The sequence below is a fragment of the Medicago sativa genome, chromosome 2 (genome assembly GCF_051527215.1).
Source record: "Medicago sativa cultivar Bolivia chromosome 2, Bolivia_mono, whole genome shotgun sequence".
In the NCBI taxonomy this organism is placed as follows: Eukaryota; Viridiplantae; Streptophyta; class Magnoliopsida; order Fabales; family Fabaceae; genus Medicago; species Medicago sativa.
In genome coordinates, this window is record NC_140750.1 from 51142223 (window position 1) to 51167052 (window position 24830).

General features: G+C 35.6%; 1 long non-coding RNA gene across 1 annotated transcript; it reads right to left on the minus strand.

Annotated features, from left to right (window-relative positions):
- Positions 1 to 22883: 22883 nt before the first annotated feature.
- On the minus strand, positions 22884 to 23303 carry LOC146948663 (uncharacterized). Its single transcript, XR_015026945.1, has 2 exons — positions 23165 to 23303; positions 22884 to 23064 (listed from the first exon to the last, which is right to left on the minus strand). It is a non-coding gene; the product is annotated as an uncharacterized LOC146948663 (long non-coding RNA).
- Between the last annotated feature and the right edge of the window lie 1527 nt (positions 23304 to 24830).

A 24830-nucleotide genomic window follows, 5' to 3' on the forward strand; every position in this document is an offset into this window, starting at 1 on the left:
TTGCTAACTAATTAGCGTTATTTACTAAACGTACCCCTTATATAAGTCATACTTATATATTTCTCTTTTGACTGTTCTTTGTGTGTGACCCTATAGGTTCTAGTCACGTTGGCAATAATATTAAATCTAATATTTAATATTATAAACAATGAGCGGTATCTAGCAACACATCATTGCTACCCAAGTGACAAGAATGTCAAGTGATCTGACGAAACCTTTCCATGATAATACTCATGTGTACACTTACTCCTTTGTCTCGATATCTTTATTGATCCCAAGGCATAGATATTTTGTCACCCTTGTATAGATCAATATTTATATTTCTTGATTCCAAAATATACTGAATAACGAATAAGTCCAATATCTTATATTGACTTAGTTCGGCATGGCCATGCAGTTTTACAGTCATATTTCATCAAGAGGCCTAAAGATATATCTCCTGTTTATGAGGAGGGACAAATCCCATCTAGGACACTCATGTCCCTCAGCATGATTCATCAAGTACCCATCAACCAACGTTATGGTTATCCTGTTACAGACAACGTTAGAATGGCAACAAAGCACTTGAGTCCACATCTAGGAATCATAGTGGTTTCAGGTCTAAGAGCGATATACATTATTATCATTGTGAGAATATCTTATGACAATATCATAACATACTATGTAGTATTCTCACGGTGGGTCAATCCAGTATAAATATTACTCCTAATACTTATACCTATGTATAGACTTAATATCTCATATCTATGACCCATGAGATGCGGTCATCAGTCTACATACATAATAGTCTCGATGCTTTATTATTATCCTTTATTCATATTAAAGCTTTGACTACGGATGCATTTAAGAATAACGTTCTTTATGATAATGTAATCTCATGATTAAGTCACACTTAATTATATTATTACACGAACTATCTATTCTAAGGACTTTATTAACATTACATAAATATAATAAAGAGTGCCATATATTATTCAATAATAAAAGTCATGATACATAAGATAAGTTTAACATAAATTATTGGCCTCTAGGGCTTACACCAACAATCTCCCACTAGCACTAAAGCCAATCAGGCATAAACCTAATACCCATAGATCTAGTATGACCATCATGCTTCTGCTGGGCAAGAGCTTTAGTAAGTGGATCAGCAACATTCTCTAATGTTGGTACTTTGCATATTTTAACATCTCCTCTTTCGATAATCTCTCGAATAAGATGATAGCGCCTTTGTATGTGTTTGGATTTCTGGTGAGATCTAGGTTCTTTGGCTTGTGCGATTGCTCCATTGTTATCACATAGTAATTCAATGGGATCCACAATACTTGGAACTATTCCAAGATCAGAAATGAATTTCTTAATCCAAACAGCTTCCTTTGCGGCATTAGATGCAGCAATATACTCGGCTTCTGTTGTAGAATCAGCGACTGTTTCTTGCTTTGAACTCTTCCACCTCACAGCACCGCCATTTAAGCAAAACACATATCCAGATTGCGATTTAAAGTCATCATGATCTGTCTGAAAACTAGCATCAGTGTAACCAATTACAGAGAGCTCTTCTTGACCTCCATAGATCAAGAAAGTATCCTTAGTTCTTCTCAAGTACTTAAGGATATTCTTGACAGCAATCCAATGATCATTGCCAGGATTAGACTGGTATCTGCTCGTAGCACTCAAAGCATACGAGACATCTGGTCGAGTACATAACATAGCATACATGATAGACCCAATTGCTGAAGCATATGGAATATCACGCATTCGATCTCTTTCTTCGTTAGTCGAAGGGGATTGAGTCTTTGATAGATTTATACCTGACGACATAGGGATGAATCCTTTCTTGGAATCATGCATATTGAAACGTCTCAGGACTTTGTCTATATATGTACCCTGACTTAAGCCAAGCAATCTCTGTGATCTATCTCTATAGATCCTGATTCCTAATATATAGGAGGCTTCACCTAAGTCTTTCATAGAAAAGCATTTCCCTAACCAAGTTTTGATTCCTTGTAATGTAGGGATGTCATTTCCGATTAACAATATGTTATCCACATATAAAACCAAAAATGAGACTATGCTCCCACTAACCTTCTTGTAAACACAAGGCTCATCTTCATTTTTAATGAATCCATATTGTTGTACAGTTTCATCAAAACGAAGATTCCAACTTCTGGAAGCTTGCTTCAATCCGTAGATTGATCGCTGTAATTTGCATACTTCCTTGGGTGCTTTAGGATCACCAAATCCTTCAGGTTGTGTCATGTACACATCCTCAAGAAGATTTCCATTAAGGAAAGCAGTCTTGACATCCATTTGCCAGATTTCATAATCATGGTATGCAGCGATAGCAAGTAAGATCCGAATGGATTTAATCATTGCAACTGGTGAAAAGGTTTCATCATAGTCTACACCATGAATTTGTTTGAAACCTTTAGCAACCAATCGTGCTTTGTAGGTATTAACCTTTCCATCCATGTCGATTTTCTTTTTGAAAACCCACTTGCATCCTATAGGATTAATTCCTTCAGGTGCTTCAATCAAGTTCCAAACTTGATTTGTGTACATGGAATCCATTTCAGATTTCATGGCTTCAAGCCACTTCTCAGATTCAGGACCAGTAATGGCCTCTGTGTAAGTCACAGGCTCATCTTGGTCCATGAGCAATACATCACCCTATTTTGATATGAGATACCCATATCTCTCGGGTTCTTGACGTATCCTGCTAGACCTACGTGGTTCTTGTGTTACTGGAATAGGAATTTCTGTCACAACAGTTTGTGTATCCTGTTCCTGTTCCTCCATCGGTATGTCTTCACTTTGTGGGTCTTGAACTTCTTCAAGATCTACTTTGCTCCCACTGATTCTTTTGGAGACAAAATCCTTTTCAAGAAAGACTCCATTTCTGGCAACAACAATTGTTCCCTCAGAAGGTTTGTAAAAGTAGTATCCTCTAGTTTCTTTAGGATATCCCACAAAGAAACATTTATCAGATCTTTGTTCAAGCTTAGTAGACATAAGTCGTTTTATATAAGCTTCACAACCCCAAATCTTTAAATGTCCCACATTGGGTTTTCGACCATTACATATCTCATATGGTGTCTTTTCTACCGCTTTGGATGGAACTCGGTTAAGTGTATAAGCTGCAGTTAATAAGGCGTATCCCCATAAGGAGTTTGGAAGTTCAGCATGACTCATCATTGATCGGACCATGTCTAACAAGGTTCGATTTCTCCTTTCGGAAACACCATTCCATTGTGGAGTTCCAGGAGGTGTGAGTTGGGACAAGATCCCACATTCTTTTAGATGATTGTCAAACTCTAAGCTCAAATACTCTCCACCTCGATCAGATCGAAGCATTTTGATTTTCTTGCCTAGTTGGTTTTCTACTTCATTTTGAAATTCCTTGAATAAAGTAAATGATTCAGATTTATGTTTCATTAGATACACATATCCAAATCTACTAAAGTCATCAGTGAATGTGATGAAGTAGTGAAAACCTCCTCTAGCAGTTATGTTTAGGGGTCCACACACATCAGTATGTATGAGACCTAAAAGATCACTAGCCCTTTCACCTTGACCGGTAAATGGAGCCTTTGTCATTTTCCCTAACAAACAAGATCGACATGTTTCATATGATTCAAAATCAAAAGAGTCCAAAATTCCATCTTTATGGAGTTTAGAAATGCGATTCTCATTTATATGGCCTAAACGACAATGTCAAAGGTAAGTCGGATTTAACTCATTTGGTTTCATCCTCTTAGCATTAATGTTATAGATAGGCATATCAAGATCTAGGATATAAAGTCCATTAATCAAAATTGCATTAGCATAAAGAATATTATCCAAATAAACGGAACAACATTTGTCCTTTATTGTAAAATAAAAACCAGCCTTGTCCAAACAAGAAATTGAAATAATATTCCTGCTAATGGCAGGTACATAATAGCAGTTTTCTAAATTAATTAAAAGACCACTAGGTAAGGTCAATACATAAGTTCCAACAGCTAAAGCAGCAACTTTTGCTCCATTGCCAACTCTAAGATCGACCTCGCCTTTTGCCAATGCTCTACTCGTTCTCAGGCCCTGCACATCAGTACAAATATGAGAACCACATCCAGTATCTAATACCCAAGATGTAGAAGTAGACATATTAATTTCTATAACAAAAATACCTGCAGAAGTAGTAGGAGCATTTCCATTCTTCTTGTCTTCCAGATACTTTGGGCAGTTACGCTTCCAATGCCCCTGCTTGTTGCAGTAGAAGCACTTGCCCTCCTTAGCCACGCCTCCAGTAGGCTTCAAAGCTTTGGTATATGGCTTGGCAACAGATTTGCCTTTGCCATTTCCCTTAGACTTATTAGGCTTCTTATGGTGCTTTTTGGACTTGCCATTATTAACCATTAAAACGGCAGCAGCCTTTCCCTTTCCCTTCATATTTTTCTCAGCAGTTCTCAACATAGTTGCAAGCTGTGGAAGTGTTTTGTCCATGTCATTCATGAGAAAGTTCTGGACAAAACTGCTGAAGCTTTCAGGCAACGATTGCAAGATAAGATCAACAACAAGTTCCTGCTCAAGGACAAATCCCAATCGAGCTAGGTTCTCAGAGTACCCAATCATTTTGAGCACATGAGGTCCTACGGGACTTCCTTCTGACAGCTTGGTAGAGAAAAGGGCCTTAGAGACATCAAACCTTTCATGCCTAGCCTGCTCTTCATAAAGAGTCCTTAGATGTCCGATCATATCGAACGCAGCCATCCCTTCATGCTGTTTTTGCAGCTCGGGAGTCATGGTGGCTAGCATGATGCAAGAGACTTCTACGGAATCATTGAGATGCTTGGTATGAGCATTTCTTTGAGCCGCAGGAGCTCCAGCAGGTGGTGCCTCAGGAACGGGTCCATCAAGCACATACAGCTTTTTCTCGTGGGTGAGGACAATCCTCATGTTACGGTACCAGTCAATAAAATTTGTTTCAGTCAATTTTTCCTTTTCAATGAGTGATCGCAAAATGTTGTTTGAAGCGTTATTGGCCATCTACAATTTTTAAAATATACAAAATAAGTATCATGAAAATAACATATTTAATGTGGCCTTTAATTAAATACGCTTCCACTATTTTACTCAAATCAAATGACCTTCAAACATTTGACTCGGAAAATCCCGTTGGAAGATTTTCTAGTGGATTGAAATCCTTATTTCACCTTGCTTTAAGTCAACGGGGGCTGTACTTAAAACTCAGCTATTTAGGTAGGAACATTTCCAATTGTATCATATACAACTTTCAAATCAATTAGGTGAATAACTCTTTATTCAAATCTATCATATAGACATTACCCAATTATAGCTTCTAAATTTATTCTAATCTTATTAAAATTAATTTAGTTAAGTTAGACCCAAAAGAGTAACACTTGGGTAAATTGGATTACCGCACCGCAACTTACTAGTATAAAATATGCGCTTCACGGAGGCAAAACCCACATATTCGATATTAGTCTTGAAGGGTGTTAAACTTTTGGAAAGCATTGAACTTAATATTTTGAATTGAAGGATTTTTTATTAAATTTGATCTCACCTCACCACGGCTTATATATCACATATATTCGCACTCCAATCATAACATGCATAACAATTATACAATAATAAAAGTGACATGATTATGGCCTCCTAACGTTATGACTCTCTCAAGCCAATGAGAGAATCTAAACTAATCCTAGAAACGACCTTGCTTCTCCAAGCTGGACCTCCAGGACTATCCTAACGCCTTCAGCCCTATTACCTACTTGTATTCTATTTACATTACATAATAGGAAACTCGTTTTACATACGAGGGAGTGGATGAGAAGAGAATGTACAAATAGAATATGAGAGAGAGGCACGACACGCAGGCCGTATTTCAAAATCCAAACAAAATAAAATAAAAAGGACTAAGGCCATAATCATTCACACACATAATAATAACAAACACACTTTTATTATTATTAAGGTCTTTATAATTAAAATAAATTAAATTAAAATTTGACATATGATCACACTACGCAGATTAGTTGGGGGTTTAATTGAGTACCAAAATATATTATATTGAGTACAAAAATATATTATATTAAGTACAAAAATATCTCATATTATGTACCAAAATATATTTTATTGAGTACCAAAATATATTATATTATGTACCAAAATATATTTCAGATCAAGTACTAAAATATATTAGATTGCATACCAAAATATCTCAGATTGTGTTCCAAAATATTCTAGATTGCGTATTTCGCATCAACACTTGACACGTTTCTGATTACCCTAATCCCGCATAACAATCTGATCTTATTAAACAAGTACTCTGATTGTTTATTCATATATCATGATCGAGTCTAGGATGCTTCACCAGAGTACATAGAATCGGTTACGAAGCTCCATACATCAGATCAATTAATATAAACAAATATCATCTGACTTATTTAAACTATGATCAAATCCAGTATATCACATACACTGTTGTTATACAGAATTTACCAATCATGCTTCTGTCGATATGTATAATCGAAAGGTTTGATGTTTCACCAGAAACGGTTTCTGAAACATCAAAGCAAATCGAAAAGCCATGCACATAGACGTGATTGATATTATTATTAACTGCGTTTTATGATCGATCAATTATGTTCCTGTCGATATGTATAATCGAAACGTCGATGTTTCACCAGAAACGGTTTCTGAAACATCGAATCAAATCGAAAAGCCATGCACAGAAAACATAATATAATACGATGCCAATTTTTAATTCTCTTTATTATTTAATTTCGTTCAATATGTTTAATCAAATTAAAACATAAAGCGGTAACAAAGCAATCTGATTCAAGGTTTCGTAATTGGCTCTGATACCACTGAAGGAAAATTGAATAAAAGAATGGAGTAGAAGCAGCGGAATAATTTCGATTTTCTTTCCTTGGATCATTACGAAATTCAAACATGAATCAGTGATTCGATTGTTACCTCGAAGTGTGAAATCTGAAAGCTGAAAACTGGAAACTGGAATCTCAATCACAGCCAAGCAAGCAGCAAGCAGCAAAGCCTCTAGCAAGTCCACACGAACAGTGCTCCTCCAAAACTCGGTGCTAGCCAAGGAATCAGAAGTGCAGAGAAGAGGGTTGCTTCAAAACGTGTAACCAAAAACTTCAGCACTAGAGTTCTATTTATAGAACTTCTAGTGTGCTCTGCAAGTCAGAAGTCACTATTGGGCTTCAGTAAGCCCAACAACGAGTTTAGTAATTTTGCTAACTAATTAGCGTTATTTACTAAACGTACCCCTTATATAAGTCATACTTATATATTTCTCTTTTGACTGTTCTTTGTGTGTGACCCTATAGGTTCTAGTCACGTTGGCAATAATATTAAATCTAATATTTAATATTATAAACAATGAGCGGTATCTAGCAACACATCATTGCTACCCAAGTGACAAGAATGTCAAGTGATCTGACGAAACCTTTCCATGATAATACTCATGTGTACACTTACTCCTTTGTCTCGATATCTTTATTGATCCCAAGGCATAGATATTTTGTCACCCTTGTATAGATCAATATTTATATTTCTTGATTCCAAAATATACTGAATAACGAATAAGTCCAATATCTTATATTGACTTAGTTCGGCATGGCCATGCAGTTTTACAGTCATATTTCATCAAGAGGCCTAAAGATATATCTCCTGTTTATGAGGAGGGACAAATCCCATCTAGGACACTCATGTCCCTCAGCATGATTCATCAAGTACCCATCAACCAACGTTATGGTTATCCTGTTACAGACAACGTTAGAATGGCAACAAAGCACTTGAGTCCACATCTAGGAATCATAGTGGTTTCAGGTCTAAGAGCGATATACATTATTATCATTGTGAGAATATCTTATGACAATAGCATAACATACTATGTAGTATTCTCACGGTGGGTCAATCCAGTATAAATATTACTCCTAATACTTATACCTATGTATAGACTTAATATCTCATATCTATGACCCATGAGATGCGGTCATCAGTCTACATACATAATAGTCTCGATGCTTTATTATTATCCTTTATTCATATTAAAGCTTTGACTATGGATGCATTTAAGAATAGCGTTCTTTATGATAATGTAATCTCATGATTAAGTCACACTTAATTATATTATTACACGAACTATCTATTCTAAGGACTTTATTAACATTACATAAATATAATAAAGAGTGCCATATATTATTCAATAATAAAAGTCATGATACATAAGATAAGTTTAACATAAATTATTGGCCTCTAGGGCTTACACCAACAAGAAGCTACATGAAAAGTGCAATGTAAAACCTTTAAGCAACCATGAAATTGCTCTTGAAGATTTTATCATATCTGGCATTGACAGAAGCAGAGTGGCTTCTATGATCTATAACATTTACAGAAACAATGGCAAAGGGATTGATTTTTCAGGAGGGAAACCAAATGAAATCAATCTCAAAACATGTTGTGAATGCATCAAGGAAGGATTGAAAACCTTCATTGTACCTGAAGGTGCTAAGTTGGAAAATGTTGTTCAATCAGAACCTGAAGCTTCTAGCTCTAAAGCTAAGATCACCTCAAAGCCAAAGAACTCTAAGCCAAAGGTTATGATCAAATCTGATTCTAAGATCAGGATCCTGAAAAGATCAGAACCTGTTCCTCAGAGTCTGGTGAAACCAAAATCTGAGGTTCTGAAGTCCAAGTTTCAGAAGAAGACAGTTACTGCTTCTGAAGTACCAAAACCTAAGGTGATGGTTAATCAGAAGCAATTCAACTCACAGCACAAGGTACATGAAGTGAAGAGTAAAGCCTCAAGTACTAACCTTTCAGGACCCATAGAACAATGGGTACCTAAATCTGAAAATGTCAATGATGCAGGTATGTCTAAGAGCAGTGCCAAAGCAAAGATCATGGTACCTAGACAGCGGTTGCTCAAGACACATGACAGGAGAGAAGTCCAGCTTCCTCAGCCTAACAATGAAGGAAGGAGGAAGTGTGAAATTTGGAGGCAACCAATCTGGCAAGATCATAGGTACATGAACTATTGGTAATTCCTCTACCTCAATTAATAATGTATGGTTGGTAGATGGTCTTGAACATAACCTTTTGAGCATTAGTCAATTTTGTGATAATGGTTATGATGTGATTTTTGAGAAAACCAACTGTACTGTAATCAACAAGGAAGACAAATCCATTGTGTTCAAGGGAAAGAGAGTTGATAATGTCTATAAAATCAATTTTTCTGAACTGGCTGATCAGAAGGTAGTTTGCCTTCTATTAGTGAATGATAAGAAATGGATGTGGCACAGAAGGTTGGGACATGCTAACTGGAGATTAATCTCTAAACTTAGTAAGTTACAACTTGTCAAAGGGCTACCAGACATTGACTATCATTCAGATGCACTCTGTGGTGCATGTCAGAGAGGGAAAATTGTGAAATCATCTTTTAAAACCAAAGACATTGTTTCATCCTCCAGACCCTTAGAACTACTCCATATTGATTTATTTGGACCAGTTAGTACTGCATCTTTATATGGAAGTAAATATGGATTAGTCATTGTTGATGATTATAACAGATGGACTTGGGTGAAATTCCTGAAAAGTAAAGATCATGCATATGATGTATTCAGTAACTTCTGCATACAAATTCAAACTGAAAAAGAGTCAAAGATTTTGAAAATCAGAAGTGGTCATGGTGGAGAATTTGAAAATGAGCCATTTGAAGCTTTTTGTGAAAAACATGGAAGTGTCCATGAATTATCTTCTGCTAGAACTCCACAAAAAAATGGGGTTGTAGAGAGAAAGAATAGAACTTTACAAGAAATGGCCAGAACCATGATCCATGAAAACAATTTGGCAAAACATTTTTGGGCAGAAGCAGTGAATACAACATGTTATGTTCAAAACAGGATCTATATTAGACCTATTTTGGAGAAAACAGCATATGAACTCTTTAAAGGAAGGAAACCAAATATCTCTTACTTTCATCAATTTGGATGTACATGTTACATTCTGAATAACAAGCTCTACCTAAAGAAATTTGATGCCAAAGCCCAAAGAGAAATCTTCTTATGTTACTCTGAAAGGTCAAAGGCATACAGAGTGTATAATTCAGAAACACTTTGTGTTGAACAATCTATGCATGTGAAATTTGATGACAAAGAGCTTGAAGATAAAACTTCAAAGCAAGGTGAAAGTTTTGCAGAGATACAAGTTCCTGAAGCTACTCCAGAACCTGATCAGATAGCTGAATCTGAAGAAAGTCCAGAAGCTGAACCCACATCAGAAGCGCAAGATGAAATTGCTTCTGATGAAGCACAAGATGGCTCATATCAAGCAGATCCTCCCAGAAACACTTTCAAGCACAAGTTTTCACATCCTGAGGAGCTAATCATTGGAAACAAAGATAGTCCACGAAGAACAAGATCATACTTTAGACAAGAAGAATCAATGATTGGACTGATCTCAATGATTGAACCTACAACAGTTGATAAAGCACTATCAGATGATGGATGGATCTTAGCTATGCAAGAAGAGTTGAATCAATTTCAAAGAAATGATGTGTGGGATCTGGTACCCAAACCTCAGCACAAGAACATTATTGGAACAAAATGGGTATTCAGAAACAAGTTGAATGAACAAGGAGAAGTAACAAGAAACAAAGCAAGACTTGTTGCACAAGGGTATAGTCAACAAGAAGGCATTGATTACACTGAAACATTTGCTCCAGTTGCAAGACCGGAAGCAATCAAGTTACTTCTTTCCTATGCAGTTAATCATGGCATAATATTATATCAAATGGATGTCAAGAGTGCATTTCTTAATGGTGTCATAGAAGAAGTGTATGTCAAGCAACCTCCTGGATTTCAGGATATTAAATATCCTGACCATGTTTTTAAACTGAAGAAATCATTATATGGCTTAAAACAAGCTCCCAGAGGTTGGTATGATAGACTAAGTAATTTCTTAATCAAAAATAATTTTAAAAGAGGACAGGTTGATACAACACTCTTCAGAAGGACCCTTGGGAAAGATATTATTATTGTGCAGATATATGTTGATGATATAATATTTGGTTCTACTGATGCATCTTTTTGCAAGGAATTCTCTAAGTTAATGCAGGATGAATTTGAAATGAGCATGATGGGAGAGCTGAAATTCTTCCTTGGCATTCAAATCAACCAATGCAAAGATGGAGTTTATGTTCATCAATCAAAGTATACAAAGGAGCTTCTGAAGAAGTTCAAGCTTGAAGATTGTAAAGTGATGAACACTCCAATGCACCCTACGTGCACCTTGAGCAAAGAAGATGAGGGAGCTAAAGTAGATCAGAAGCTGTACAGAGGTATGATTGGTTCTTTGTTATACCTCACTGCATCTAGGCCAGATATTTTATTCAGTGTATGCTTGTGTGCAAGATTCCAATCAGATCCTAGAGAATCTCATATGACTGCTGTCAAGAGAATCTTCAGGTATTTGAAAGGAACAACTAATCTTGGACTCCTTTATAGGAAATCCTTAGATTATAAGCTAATTGGATTCTGTGATGCTGATTATGCTGGTGATAGGATTGAAAGAAAGTCAACCAGTGGCAATTGTCAATTTCTGGGTGATAATCTTATATCCTGGGCTAGCAAAAGACAAACAACTATTGCTATGTCTACAGCAGAAGCAGAATACATTTCAGCTGCAAGTTGTTGTACACAACTACTTTGGATGAAACATCAGTTGGAAGACTATCAGATAATTGCTAACAGTATTCCCATTTATTGTGATAATACTGTTGCTATTTGTTTGTCTAAAAATCCAATTTTGCATTCAAGAGCTAAGCATATTGAAATCAAACACCATTTTATCAGAGATTATGTTCAAAAAGGAATTTTAGATATACAATTCATTGAGACTGAAAATCAATGAGCTCATATATTTACTAAGCCTTTAACTGTTGAAAGATTTGATTTTATAAAGAAAAATTTGAACATGCACTTTGTGTTTGATTAAATGTTTGCTTGCTCCTAAATAGGATTTTAGGTTCTGAAGTTAGTTCAGAAGCAGTAGTCCATCAGAAGCACTTTATTGAGGTTCTGAGGAAAACTCGCTTCTGACGACGACGTCAGCATCTAAAGTTCAGAAGCTGGATTTTATGCTTCTGAATAGTAGAGTTAGTGGAAACGTTGGGAGTTACTTTCTATTGTAACTTCTGGCCCACTAACTTGGTAGTTACTCTGAAAACTTCTAACGTGGCTTATTTGTATTGGTGTATAACTAAAAAGGGCAATGATGATTTAATAGCTTTGAAAAGTACTTTCACGCGCCCTCAATTTATCATTAATGCTATGTTTGTTTGTCTCTTTTGAATTGCAATCGTTTTTAATCTTAACACTTTGTCAATTCACACACTACTCACTTCACAAACAAACACTTTGCTTTCAAACCTCTTGCGAATTAAGCGCATTCTCTCAACCCTAGAACCCTAAAAGTTTCATCTTTATCTCCAATCAAATGGCATCATCAAGCTCGCAACGAAAAGTTTCAGACTCTACTTCAAGCATGCAAGGCGCATCAGAATCTAGGCTGGTCATCAAACCTAAGACCATGTCTATTCCTGAAGAAAAACTGATTGTTCAAAAGGAGACACCTTTTGACTTCACTTCTCTGAAGAAATATGATGTGGACATGGAAGCTTACATCAAGAAACAAAAGCTACATGGTTATTTTCGTATGTTGAATGGACCAACATATGAGAATCTGGTAAAGGACTTTTGGTTAAGGGCTGAGGTCTACGACCAGAGAAAAGGGCCGTAGAAAAGGATTCAAGTTTAAAAGGAAAAACCAGAGAAGAAATGGGTCCAAAACCTTTTGAAGGACTGGAGATTAGATCTGCAGTTATGGGTATCCCAGTAACCATCACCAAAAGAGCTATTTCAAAAGCATGCAGGGTATCGTCAAAAGGATTTTTTAAGTGGGAAGTTAAGGATGATATTCTATTACAGAGCTACGTAAATCTGTTCTGCAAAGGAGATTCTAAGTTAAAAACTGCAGAAATGGAAGTGTGTCGCAGATTATTGCTAAAGTTCAGTGCACATTGTTTCTTTCAAAGAGGAAGAGGAGCTGATCAACCAAACAAGGATCATCAACTAGCCTTGTACTCCTTGGCTACCTTTCAAAGGATTGATGTTCCAAATTACCTCTTGCATCATATGTGCTGGGCCATCAAAGAAGCTACTAGCAGGAAAAGGAAACAAGTACCTTGTGGAAGGCTTCTGTCAGAAATCTTTCACCAAGGCAAGCTGTTGGAGACTCTGAGGAACTTCAAACAAGCTTCTGATAGCTGTTTTACAGTTAGCACTTCAGACCGCATTTGGAACAGCAAATCCTTGTATGCTATGAAGGTCATTGGTGAACATCCTGTTGATGAAAAATGGATTGAACTGACCACAGCTGAGTCAGAACCCTTGAAGGATTTTCCCTCCATGATTCAAGAAAACAATGCTGAAGTCCTGGCCAGTCTGGTAGCTGCTCATGCCAGAGAATCAGGAGCCAACACTCAAGCTGTTGCTGCTGCTCCTGATGAAACCAAAGGAAAGAGGGCCAGAACCAATACTGAGTCTGAAGCTGCTGTTGCAAAGACCAAGAAGCAAAAAGTTGTTAAGTCTGAAGCTGAATCTGTTGCTACTAAGGAGAAGGGAAAGAAACAGAAAGTTGGTGCTGCTTCTGTTCCCAAGAAAAGAAGAAGTAAAGTAGACACTGTGTACACCATAGAGCAAGCAGAGGATGCTCTTGTTGAGCTAGAAAAGGAAGAGCTTGAGCCCAAGAAGAAGAAGGCTCCACTTCAGATTAAAAGTTCCATGGTTGAAGTAACTCCAGCCATGAAAAGGATGGCTAAGGAACGTGCTGATGATTATCTAGCTAACGAGCGAGATTTGAAAGCTCAGTATGAATTCGAAAGAGAAGAAGAAGGAGAAATGATGATAATTGTGGAAGAAGCTGGTGTTGAAAACATAGAGCAAGATCAGATGAATCAGGGAGAGAATCATGGAACAGCAGAAGCTGATGCTTCAGGTTCTATTCCTCCAGCTGGTGCACCAGATGCTACCACTTCAGAAGCTGGCACTTCAGGCAAGGTATGTCAGATTCCAGTCACCTCTACCCCTATCTCACCCTCTTCATCTCAACCACCAGCACCTAGGGGTGTTCGCGGTGCGGTTTGGATCGGTTTTGAGGCAAAATGTCAACTGATCCAAAATAAAAATCACATGTGGTTCGGTTCGGTTTGGATGAGTATTCTAAAAAAATCCGAACCGAACCGATCCAAATATATGCGATTTAATTTGGATCGGTTTTTGGATGTCCAAAATGCAAAATATATTTTTTTATTTACTCTTTTTTGAAGAATATAATTTTTTTATTAATATTAATATTACACAAACACGGTAAAATAATAGGTTTGATGCAAAATATATTAAAAAAATAAAATTATAGTATGAAAATTATCGATTATTTTTGAAACATATGAAGTAATAATAATATAGATTAAATTAGTGCAATGTATAAGATTAAAATTTAACAAACAACATAATAATGCAATCTATAATACTAATAAAAGAATAAATAAGTATTAATATTTATTTTTGCGGTTCGGTTCGGTTTGGTTCGGTTTTGAAAAAGTGATCCGAAATCCGATCTGATCTTAGCGGTTTTTACAAAACAACATCCAAACGCATCCAAATATATTCGGTTTTTTGCGGTTTTTGGTTTTTTTGGACTGGTTTGCGGTTTTATTTTGGATCAGTTTGGATTTGAACACCCCTACCAGCACCTGAGCAAGAAGAAGACACCTCTGTCTTAGACAATCTGATCAGTCACTACTCAGGTTAACTATCAGAACCAAACCCTACCTCAGAGAAAGCCTCTGAGACAACCTTAGAAGCAATTGCTTCTGAGAAAATTGTTTCAGAAAGCCCCCATCAACAAACACCAGAACCACACAAATCCTTATCACCTCAACAACAACAATCACTCATAGCCAACATTGACCCCCAACCTAACATTCAAACACAAACTTCACCACAACAAACACCAACCTATACTGAAACTGAAACCCAACCAAACCAACAACCAGAACAAACTTTACCCAAACCCACTCCAATGGATATTGACACTCATCAAGTCAATCTCCAAGCCTCAACCTCAACCTCACAAATTAACCTTGACCAACCATCATCCTCAACTCAATCTGAACAAACCATCTTTCCAGAGTCCAACCCTGTTCAAGACATTTCCCTTAGTGATTCTGACCTAGAAATCCTTGAACAACCACCCCTTGACATACTGGAATCTGATTATATTGATGATGAGCTACTCAAAATCCTCTCAGAAATGCATCATCTGGTTGATCACAGAAGGACAATTGATCTTCCAACTGCTTATGAGGAAGTATGGGCATCATTGAAGAGTAGAGCTACTGAGTTGATAGATGCTGTGAGTAATAAGTGTATCAGAATCAAGGCAGCTACTGTGAGAAGGTTTTTGAAGAATGTGGATTCAATCAAGAGAGGTCCAAGGCTGCTTCTGACAAATGAGCCATTCTACTCAGAAACTGACTACATGACTAGAGAAGCAAGGATGTTCAGGCTACTGAGGCAGAGGATGGCACAACAACATCAGGATAACATACCTCTGTCTTCCATACTTCCTTAATTAGCTAAATCTGCAGCAACAAATTCTTTAGTTAAGGACAAATTGGAAGATGTTGTAGATAAGATTGAGTCTCTTAAGGAATTTGCAGAGAAAATAATAGATGCAGGGCTGATGACTAAGGAAGAAGTTACTTCCCAGAGGAAAGAACCTGTGCAAGTTACAGAATCTGCTAGTGGAGAAACACACCTTCACCTTAAACCATTCAGATTGCCTCACCCATCTCTCAAGATAATTCACAACCCCAAAACCCACAACCACAAATAACAATGACTGTCCCTCAATCACCAAAGATTCAAATATTTGTGTCCCTTCCTCCACATGCCGGATTAATACTTGTTTACTCTGAACTACCTACTCCCCAGTTAACCCTTTCAACAAACTCACCACTAGAAATCATTTTTTATGATGAAACCTTTGATGAGCTAATTGAAATCCCAATACAAATAATTGAAAACTTTTCTGTACCACTCTCCTACCTTGACCACTCAAATGACCTTGAAGGAGTATTCAAAAGTATTTATGCACAAGCTAAAAGAATTTATTTCAAAAGTTTGAGAGCAGTTAGTACTGATAGAATCACCTATGAGTGGAATCTTCTGCAAAAATCTATCAATATGATTCTTGATCTAGTCAAGCCTGTGCTAGTTAAAAATGCAAGGAATAATCTGATCAACTAGCTTGATATAGTCAAAGGAGTGATGGATATTGTATACCTTAGAAGGAATATTTGCAGACATCTGCAAGCTCCACCTCAACATGTCTTGGAAAACACTCTTGAGGTCTCTTACAGTTCATCCATAATTCAACAACCACTCCCAGAACCTGAACTACATGACATAAGCAATGACACTAGAAGGCTGGATGCCTCGGAGGACGAACAAAAAGCTTTGAAGTTTGCAATGACTGATTTGAGAAGTGAACAAAGGGAGTTGTAGACAATAGTGGCAGAACTTGGTCAGACCTTGAAAGAGATGAAGAAAGAATTTGCTCAGACCAACACCAACGTCTTATCAATACTTGAGCTATTGAAAGCAAACTCTATGACTTCCTCTTAGCTTTATTTTGTTGTTCTTTTGTACTCTTTCGTATTGTTGTGCAATGCATTTGTATTTTTGTCTTCATATTTTGCTTCTGTTATTTAAGTATTCTTTGCATTTATTTTTATTGATGACAAAAGGGGAGACAAATAAAGTACATGAGTTCTGAACCTAATTGAAAAAGCTAAAAAAGGAAGCAACCTAATTTAATTCAAGTTAATCTACGCTAACTAAAATTTATCAGGATCTGGACAAGTTATCAGACTTGAGAAGTTTGGATACGAGTTAAAAATATGATAAGTTTAATTTTTTATATGAACTTGTGATTATTTGAGAACTCATCAGAATATGAAAGGAGTTATCAGACTTGGGTAAACGAACCATACCTTAACAACTCTGATATGTTTAAAATTATGATATACTTTAAAAGACCTGATATGTTCATTTGTATGTGCTCTAATGTGTTTTTGTTATAACTAAAAATGCATTTAATTAACCGGGATATAACTTAGGAGGAGCTTACAAACCTCACCTTAGGAATTATCATATGGGACTTAAGGGGAGATTGCAAACCTCACCTTAATGGACCATCACAATCTCAGAGGGAGCTTACAAATTTCATACCTTGAGACTGTCAGACTTAGGGGGAGTTTACAAACATCAGAACCTGAAATCTACCTGTTAATTAGATTAACAACAATTGTTTCAAATACTTGTGTTTATCATCATCAAAAAGGGGGAGATTATTGGAACAAGAAGGGTCTTGTACAATTCCTCTAAGGTTATGATGATAACAGAGTATTGAAGAACAATTAGACATACTAATATTTGTTCAAGTGTAGTGGATCATATAATATATCCATCAAGTTTTGAACATGTATTAAATGTTGGAACAAAATGTGTTTGACAATGAACCTTAAAGAGTTTTGATGATAACAAGGTATTAAAAATTGTAAATTGGACTAGCTAATATTTGTTCAAGTGTACAGGACCATAGTCAAATTTTTACATCATATAAAGGTTTTGAAGAACAAAAAGAGAGCTATGGACTAAAGAAAAGGAAGCTTGAAAGCATCTGTGAAGAAGTGCATCTGAAGTCATAAGTGCTCCTGAAGAATGATGACGTCATCAGAAGCTGAAGGTCATCTGAAGCTGAAAGTCATCAGAAGCTGAAAACCATCAGAAGCGGATAGTCATCAGAAGCAGATAGTTCAGAAGCAACTTCATCAGAAGCTGAAGCTCATCAGAAGATGATTATCACCACAAGCTGTAGATTCAAAGATCAGCACTTCAAAAGCTGTCTATTGGATTCGAAAACACTGCAGAAGACTAGTGGATGGTTGCAACGGTCATTTTGGTGAAGATTTGAAGGCATTGGAACCTTATCTTCAAAAAGCGTTGACATTGTACTTTGTACGAACTGTACAACCACCTTCTCCACTACTCTGTTTTGTGTCTACGCTACAGGACAAGAAAACAGCTCCAGAATAACAGCTATGCCTGCAAAGATGTTCCTTCACAATGGGAATGGATTTCAAATTAGTTCTTCATAGGACAACAACCAAATCAGGCAAAAGATCATTGGTGAAAGATCAAGCTTCAACAACGACTCTTTGATATGCTGGAAATTTCACAACGTCTCGTTCACACCTCTATATAAAGGAGTGAAGACTTAGAGTTTTGGTAATGCAAGAACGCTGAAAGAAAGACTCACTACATTTTTACAAGTGCCAAACCTCTGCTGAAATTGTTCTGCATTCACTTAGAATTTCTGTGTCTCAAGGTCATATCTTAGAAATTCTTAAGTTATTGAGTCTGTATCTGATTTGTATTGTGAGCACCTCTGATTGTGTATCAAGTGTTCAACCTTAAACAATTTTCTGTGTAATTTTGTTTAGTTAGAAGTCTCTTGCAGTTGTGCTTGAGCAGGGAAGTCTCTTGATTGTGTTCTTGAGCAAAGGAAGACTCTTGCAAAGTGTGCTTGAGCAAAGGAAGTCTCTTGCAGGTGTGCTTGAGCAATTGTAATCAGATATTACTCTTAGTGAAATCTCCTTGGAAGTGCAAGGGGGACTGGACTACTTCTGGATTGTGGAAGGAACCAGTATAATTGCTTTGTGTCTTTCTTCTTCTCTCTCTCTCTCTCTGTTTTATTCCGCTGCGTTCAGTTTCTGATTATCACTTCAGAAGCTGTTTCACTTAGCTTCTGATCAGTGTGTTCAGTTTTAGGAGAAACGAAGAATTTTTCAAAACACAATTCAACCCCCCTTCTTGTGTTTTTCTCACCTTCATTAAAGCATCAGAAGCACAAGAGAAGCTCAAAGACTTTGGTAAAAGATTTGAAGAAGGGTCAACCAGAAGTCAACACATTGGATCAGAAGAAAAAGACGCCTCTCCAGAAGCTGAAGAGATCATCAAATTTTGTATAGATCACCAAACACAAAAGTTCTAGCATGACACAAAAACCTCATCAGACTTGGAAGACTTTCAGACTTTAGAAGCACCTGAGGGACCTAAACTTCACGTCAGTTTTGTCATCTACTGTAGTTGTCCACTTCAAAGATCTGAGCACAATTTTGTCTTCTTCTAACCACGTGTAGAAACAGACAAATGACTTCATAGGCAAGAAAAATGAACAGATACTTCCTGTTTCAACAAAGTATTTTCGAATGACTATCCAACGGAATTATCCGTATCCAGCAATGGCTCAACGTCCTTTATCTGAAGCTTCTCAACGAATCTTTATGCGTTGGCACTCTTCTCCAACGTCTCTCAAATCCGTGCCTATATAAGGAGCTGAAGACCATGAAGAAGATTAACAATACTCTGCTATTTTAACTGTGTCATTACTCTTCCAAATCAAATAGCGCATAAAGAGTTTGTTCATGATATTGTTTAGTTTACACCATAAATTGTTAAATCCGTGTAAGAACAATTTTGTTTATATTTGCTGAAAACAAACATAAGTCTCTTGCTTGTTAAGCTTGAGCAACATAAGTCTCTTGGTGAAACCTTGAACATCTAAGTCTCGGTTAGATGTGATTAAGCACCAGAAGTCTCAATCAATTGTGATTGAGCATATAAGTCTCTTAGGGGAGCCCTTTGAGAAAAGAAAGTCTCTTGCCTGCGTGCTTGAGCATTAAAAGTCTTTTGGAGTTGTCCTTGAGCAGTGGAAGTCCCTTGGTAGTGACCTTGGGCAAAGAAGTCTCTTGAAAGTGAGCTTGAGCATTGTGAAGTCTCTTGGAGGAGTCCTTGAGCAATTTGTAAATTGTGATATTATTATGAACACCCTTAAAAGTGCAAGGGGACTAGACTACTCATGTGTCTTGGGAGGAACCAATATAAAATTGGTGTGTTTGCTTTCTCGCTATCTATCCATCTTTTATCTTTGTATTTTGTATTCTGCTGCCCACATACCCTGTACCAGAATTTGTACTCATCAGATTCTGAACAACTTTTAACACGTAGAAGAGGTAAACCAGAAAAAAAACAAACACAATTCAACCCCCTTCTTGTATTTTTCTCACCTTCAGGTGTCCCAATTTACCCTTGTTACCCTTCCAACTTTAATATGGACATAGAGTTCAACTAGCTAGAAATAACCCTAATAATCTCACTTAGTAGCTATACATTAATCATATAGTCCATTCTAACAATCCATTCTCTAGTTACATCATTCATCAAATGCAATTAGAGCATCGACCTCATACTAAATGTTATTTACTCGTCATACCTTTATTTTATTATAATTAACCTCAAATACATTATATAGCATAAAACGCCAAAGTTGTTCATTATACATTCAAGTTGACATTAATATCCTTCAATTATTCCTAATATAATATTCAAGTATAATATCAATCATTGTATAATGTAAATTTTCTTACTCATCCATCATTTCAATCATTCAACATTAGGACAAGAAAATAAAATTTATATAAGAAAGGCTAATAGGGGAAATGCAAGGTTATAAGAGGTATATGATATCTATAATGAGTCACAATAGGAGGAATAAATTTTCTGTGCGACATGATTGGAATCAACCTTGAAGGTGATTCAAATCATGCAACCTAGAACAAGATTTTATCAATTAATACATAATGTGATTTGAATAAACAATGTCGATGTTTCAAATCATGTTGCGATTTTCTATTCCTAACGCATGTTAGCATGAATTATTCAAAGTACTTTGATGTATGTTTGAATCACATTAGAAATTTTGTAAAACATTGTTTAAAACCATGTTTCTATAGTCCTACTTTACCCTATAACATTCAAATCATGATCTTATAGATAGAGTAATTCAGAAGTACTAAAACAAGAAAACATAACCAAATTCACATAAATGATAAAAAAAATTGTTACCATGGGTTTCCAATCTATAAAACAAAATATGTAAAATTCAAGAGTACCACCAATCAACTAATGTACAAACAATTCCACACATGCATTCACCAATCTACAAATTGAACATGACCTCTCTTCAAATTCACGTAGTTTCGTATTCTCGATTTATCCCTACTAAACTCTTATCTCCCAAATCTTCACTCATTCCTCACATTCATGTAGAGGAAGGGAAGGGAAACCAACCTCGAAATGATGATGATCTAACAAATTAAGATAGTTAAATGATGACGATGATGACATATTCTTCAAATTATTGTCCTCTTTTCTCTTTTCCCTCTATAGTTTTGTGCTTATTTCTTTTTTCTACAACTCCAATCTCATTTTCTTTCCCTTATCTCTTTATCTTCTCTACTAATACAATCTTCCTTTTCTTTTTCACTCATGTGAATTTTTCCTTCTCTCTTATTTCACTTTTCTTCTCACAAGTTATGATCTTTAAAAGTGTCTTTCCCACCTTCTCTTTTTCTATGATGCGTGTTGTGTGAAAGGGTGTGAATTAGCATTAAGATGGTTCGATATATGTGTGTTGGTATGGGTGAGTTGTTGTGTGTATGATATTCATTGACTAAGTCCACTTTTAGATGCTATAATGAATATTTTGTATGGCTTAAGATTCCAATAAAGGGAATATTTTACGGATGAAAATATGGGGTGCTATAGTGAATATTTTGGATGATTTAAAGGGATTAATTATAATTTAATTAATAATCTTAAGATGAATGTTATTTAGGCTATTGGTTTTTAATCAACTAGGATTGAGTGAATAGTAGAGCGGTACCTTTTGACAAGTAACTTATATATCTAACTAAATAGCATGTAAAGTTTGTGAGATGCAGGAAAAACTTTTAGCATGTAAATTATGGAATTAAGCCTTAAAGAGGAATATGCAACAAGAAATATTTGCTTCCAACCTTCGAGTAATAGTTCTTTAAAGTTATGATGGTACTTTAGACGAAGTTAGGTGCGGTTAAAATACAATGGGTGAAACAATTCTTTATGCAATATATTGGTTTGGGTGGGTGGGGGTGTGTGGTGTTGCAGTTTAGTATTATAAGTGAAGCTTGATTATAATTTTTTTAAGAGAATTCAATTCAAAATGTTATTTGAGTACATGGTTTTAAGCATGGAAACAGTGAAGTTAGAAACATTTTCAGTGGTTTGAGGGAGTTTTACGATTACACATATTGATTGGAAGATTTGATCCCTAACCTGATGTTAGAGGTTGAGTTGTAAGGACTCTAATTAGATAAAAATTCTAATTTATTATACCTATGAGGTTCTATGTAGTTGTGAGGTCAAAGGGAATTATAAATTTGGGTTTCGAGATTTTTTGTGAAAATAATATTTGTAATAAGTGAATGAATATGGATTTTATGTGGTTTGTAATAAGTGAAAGTAATTATCTTCAGGGAACCTTATAATTGATTGATATATGGATTTTATATGGCGTTTCAGATTTGGATTGTTAGCTGCATATATGTTTGTTACTCTCATTGTTGCATTATGGAAACCATTGGATTAACTTTCTATTACTCAGTTGTTAGATCGATGTGTACTACTACTAATAACATTATTCTCAATAACTTTTTTTTGACCAAAATATTCTCAATAACTTCTAACAGCAAACAAATGTAACAACACTTGTATAATACAATAATGTGATTTTGGGAAGATCAAATAACGTTGAATGTTCGACAAACATAGACTGAAATGTTACAAAACTCACAAAAATACCAAAATTATTATTTTAAATGCAATTATACTTTTAGAAATACAATGTAATTATTTTCCAACTTAATTTCTACTTAACAACATTGACAAATCATCCTTATGCACTTTGCATATTCAGGAACGATACACGGCATTATATGACAATCTTCGTCATCCTCGCATAAATAAACTCCTGTGACATCAATTAACAAAAATTAATGTTAATAATAGGGAATAAAATATTATGTATACGACAAAGTAATTTTGAAAAATATAGTATATAATGGAATTACCATCGGTTACCATGATAAATATGAAAAGAAAAAGTCTCACTACAATGACAAACTTGCAAGTTTCAACCATATTATTCCTCGCTTGCAGGTAGAAATATATAATTGTATTATCAATTTATAGTGTGAAAAACAATTAAAATTATTGTTAAATTTCTCTTAGGTGTATCTATGTGTTGTTTTTGTATTTATAGCTCATCGAATCGATCATTTGACCTTAAATGTCTCTTGATGGTCATTAGATGTGATTTTTTTTTATACCAACTTATTATTATTATTATTATTATTAATATTATTATTATTATTATTATTATTATTATTATTATTATTATTATTATTATTATTATTATTATGAATTTATTATTATTGTTATTGTTGTTGTTTCTATGTTATCCTTTCATGATGACATGGGTAAAGCCCAATAGAGAAGTTATAAGGTTAAATGATGACAAAATCAATCGTATGAAGTGTAAACATATATTCTTAGTTTATCTTTTTTTTTTTTAAAGGAATCTTACCTTCTGTTGTCTCTATTGTTTATCTTTTTCGAGGGTTTTGGTTTGGTCTCCCCCTTGTATATATTTCTTTCTATATATATTGTGGGTGACTGGCAGAGGATGTAAGTATTTGGGGGTGCCGACTTAGTCGAGATGTCAAAGTTCTCTTTGATGTTTTTATCACTCTTGCCTTACAAAAAATATTAAATAAGCATAACAAATTTTAAAACTACATGAGTCGAATAAAAGGTTCTTTCTCACACAAGGAAATAAAGGGGATCTTTTCATTATAAACATTTTTTTATACTAGGCCATGCAAGCATTGGCAACAGATGAAAAAACATGGCCATAAAATGATAATAGACAATGTCTTTCACATGCTTCTAAGTTTCTACCTCTTGTTTTCTGCCATATAAAAAGTTGTTGTCTATTCTTTTTAAGTTAGAGGTGCAAAAGTGTAGTTGTAAATAATTCGTGAAATCAAGTTAACACGACAGTGAGTGTTGTTGGAACAAGAAGGGTATTGTACAATTTCTCTAAGGTTTTGATGATAACAAAGTATTGAAGAACAACTGGATATACTAATGTTTGTTCAAATGTTCAGAAACATATAATATATCCATCAAATTATTGAACATGTATTAAAGCATTAGTAACACAATAGAAGATCAAAAGACTATGGTAGAAGATCTAAAGAAAGGTCAACCCCAGAAGTCAACTCATTGGATCAGAAGAAAAGAACACCTCTAAGAAGTTGAAGAGATCATCAAATTCATAAGACCTAGCCAGACACAGGAAACTCCATCAGACTTGGAATACCTTCAGACTTTAGAAGCACCTGAGGGACCCAGACTCCATGTGATATTTGTCGTCTTCTATAGCTATCCACATCAAAGGATCTAAGCATAGTTTTGTCTTCTTATGAGCACGTGTAGAAACAGACACAAAAAACTTCAAGGGCAATAAGAATGAACAGATACTTCCAGTTTCAGTAAAGGATTTTTGAATGACTATCCAACAAAATTATCCACATCAGGCAATGGCTCATCGTCCTTGATTTGAAGCTTCTCAACGAATCTTAATGCGCTGACACTCTTCTCAAACGTCTCTCAAATCCCTACCTATATAAGGAGCTGAAGATCTGAAGAAGATGAGTAAGACTCTGCTATTTT